Raw genomic sequence first — 3,746 nt, forward strand, 5'->3', positions numbered from 1 at the left:
GAGCTATCATCAAATAAGGATAGTGAATGAAGATATCCTAAAGATCGCGTTCCGTACAACGTTTGGTCTTTATGTATATCTAGTCATACCTTTTGGCTTGACTGATGCACCGATCACATTCAATCATTTGATGGAGAAAATATTTAGACCCTAACGCAAGTTCACTGGAGTGTTCTTTGATGATAACATCATCTACTCCAAGTCCTTGGAGGAGAACAAGCAACATATCTAGGTAATTTTTCAAGCTTTGAGGGAGAATAATCTTTTTATCAACCAAAAGAAGAGCAAATTTTTCCTTCAAGAGATTCAATACTTAGGTCGTATTATCTCTCAAGATGGTATCCATATGGATCGATCAAAGCTGGAGGTAATAAAGGCATGGCCTAATCCAAGGAATCTACATGAGCCAAGAAGTTTGATTGGTATGTGTGCGTACTATAGACGCTTCATAGCCAAATTCTCTCAAATCGCGGGACCATTGCATGACTTAACAAAGAATAACGTTAAGTACTCATGGACTGCTAAAGAGAAAAATGCTTTTGGCAAGCTCAAAGAGAAGCTTACCTCCCGACCAGTTCTTATGCTTCCGGATCTCTCAAAGCCATTTGAGGTCCAATATGATGCTTGTGGTGATTGCCTTGAGCAGTTTTGCTTCAAGAAGGGCATGCCATAGCATATGAGAGCCAAAGGCTCAATGCCAATGAATGGTTCTTGGGCATATACGAAAAAGAGCTATTAGTTGTTCTACATGTCCTAGACACGTGGAAGCACTCTCTTTTGGGGACTCCATTTATTTTGCGAACGGACCACCAAAGTCTTAAGTACTTCATGACGCAAACCAAGCTTTCCGACAAACATATGAGGTGGGCAAATTTTCTTTCACAGTTTTATTTTCATATTGCTCACTTTGTTGGTAAGCACAATCAAGTGGCCGATGCACTTTCACGACGACCAAGAGTTAATGTGGTGTCTATAGCAACTCACAATGATCTCTCTTCTATGATAGATGAGTATCCTATTGACCCTGACTTTAAATACATAATGTCAGCCCTTGCATTGGGAAAGAAAGAAGAACCATTCACCTTGCAGGATGGTTATCTTCTCCATGGAAATAGGCTATGTGTTACCCACTCCCTTCGTGAGAAAGTCATGTATGAATCCCATGCTCCTCCCTATGTGGGGCATAGAGACATTCAACCTACTCTTTGAGGAGTAGAGACGTACTTCTATTGGCCTACCATAAAAATGGACATACAAGAGTATGTTTCAAAATGTGTGGTATGCCAAAAGACTAAGTATGATAGAGGGAAGCAACCTGGATTACTCCAGCCATTGCCAATCCCTAATTCACCATGGGAGAGTATATCAATGGATTTTATCTTTGGATTATCCAAGCCTATCCATGGGAATATGGACAATAGTCAACAGGTTTAGCAAGCAAGCACACTTTATTCCTGTCAAAAAGACTATTAAGGCACATCAAATGGCAGCTCTCTTCATATCTCATATTTTCAAACACCATGGAATGCCAACATCCATTGTGTCAGATAGAGATCCTAGAATGACCAGTAATTTTTAGAAAGGTCTCTTTGAAAATATAGGTACAAGATTGAATTTCTCTTCATCCTATCACCCACAAACGGATGGCCAAAGTGAGATAGTCAATCTTACAAGACTCGATCTACTAAAGACTTATGTTACAGAAGTAGATCAGCACTCACAATGGGAGAAGTACTTACCCCTTGTAGAGTATGCATACAATTATATTCTCCATACTTCTAGGGGAAAAGCACCTTTTGAAACCCGGGGGATTCACCATGAAAAACTTACCGCACCACGAAAGTGCAGGGGGAGGGGGTTTTTAATAAGTTACATAAGTGTATAAGTTAGGGATAGGTCCCCCAATAATCTATCTCCCAAGCCTAAAAATAAGGGAGGGGGTATCATATTTGGGGGGGGAGGGGGGACCTGCCTCGGGTTGATTACTTGTAACGTGTCATAATAACTAATATCTAATTCTCCTAAATGATTTTCTCATGTTAAACTGATCATTTAATATGGGGAAGTGCCAAGGGAGAAAAAGCTAGAATATTAGTTAAGCTGGCAGACCAGCCACAGTAGGGATCCAAAGGAGGGAAATTAGGGATCCAAAGGGGGGGGCCATCTGCAACAACAGATCAATGTGCAACAATTGTCTTTAAAGACCCTAAGGTTCAGCCCATTTAAGACTTCCAAAAATTTGCTAAGGTTCTAAAAATCAAAGGTTGTGTCCAATGGTCAAGCTTAGGAAAATTGGATGCTTTGTGTGTGTACAAAAAGTCTTCATAATTCCTACATAGGAGGGGGCGAGCCCTGTAAGTAGGGGATGAGAGAGAAACACACACACACACACACACTCACTCACAAGCTTCCTTTACACAAAGGGAATGAGGGACACATGTCAGATGCCCACAAGGTGCACTCAAACCCTATTGGATGGCCATGGAGGTGGACCAATGAGAATTAGGCTAGAGTAAATCTAGTTTGATTAATTTAAAAACACTTAATAAAAGAGGCAATAAGAGTTAAGCTCTCTAGAAGACTATTGGACAGTCTCCCAAGGGGTCCAATGAGCATTCACCAGCCCAATGGCTTGCTTGATTCCTATTGGCCAGAAGACAAAGGGGTCCAATGAGAGTTTAGTTGCATTAATTAATTACCTAAAGCTCTCACAGAGGGGAAAGGGGGACACATGTTAGAAAGCTATCGCTTATGCTACTTAATTATCATTGGCCTTAGAGAGGTCCAATGGGGTGTCAGCATGAATAAATTGCATGAGGGGTAGACCGAGAGAGGGGGGGGGGGGGGGGGGGGGGGGGGGGGGGGGGGGGGGGATTTCTCAAGGCATTATTCCACACACACTCACACAAGCTCGTGTGTGAAGCAAGAAGACTCTCTCTCTCTCTCTCTCTCTCTCTCTCTCTCTCTCTCTCTCTCTCCTTCTCAAGCTTTAATGGAAAGCTCATCACCTATTCCAAGCTTGTGAAAGAGCTCCAGAGGCCTACACCAACAACTCTCGGCTTTGTGATGCAAATCCAACCAAGAGCCAAGCTTCAATGCATGCTCATCTCCTCTACCATGCCAATTACTAAGCTATGCTATGCTAATATGAGTGATTATGTGAGGAGATGTACTTCTTTCTTGTAAGACTACTCCTTCTTCCTCTCAATCTACTCTCATACCCCGCTAGCTCTCATCATCTTTGAAGGTGTGTGAGGTCTTAAATCTGAGACCATGAGGGAATCGATGTTGTATTTTATAAGTGTTTTGCTTAGTGCTTGAAGCTTCCATCTTCATTGCACTAGCTAGTTATTGAAGGAACACAAAGAATTGTATTGTAAAATGTCTCCCTTGATGGGGGAAACCTATAAAACAAAGCCTTTTGGAGGGGGAACCTGCTCCATGTAAATCCGGTCAACTGTTGTCAATAGCTTAATTTCTCTCTCTTTTGAAGTATTGTTCATGCCTATCTAACTAGGTGTTATGCTTTTTGTTGCTCTCTCCACCCAAGCACTCTTGTTATGCTCATTAGGAATCTATTCTAATGAAATGCTCACTATGTTCATGCTATTTTCCGCTACACATAAGTTACTATTCCATTAAATGTTACATAACAATTGATCACCGATGTGCACTAGAACTTGGATGAAGTTAGGGAGAAAAAATTATCAAGTCATACATCAAATTTTGCATCAAGCTAGTCATAG

This window comes from Adiantum capillus-veneris, chromosome 30, assembly GCF_014529385.1.
Source record: "Adiantum capillus-veneris isolate H3 chromosome 30, ASM1452938v2, whole genome shotgun sequence".
In the NCBI taxonomy this organism is placed as follows: domain Eukaryota; kingdom Viridiplantae; phylum Streptophyta; class Polypodiopsida; order Polypodiales; family Pteridaceae; genus Adiantum; species Adiantum capillus-veneris.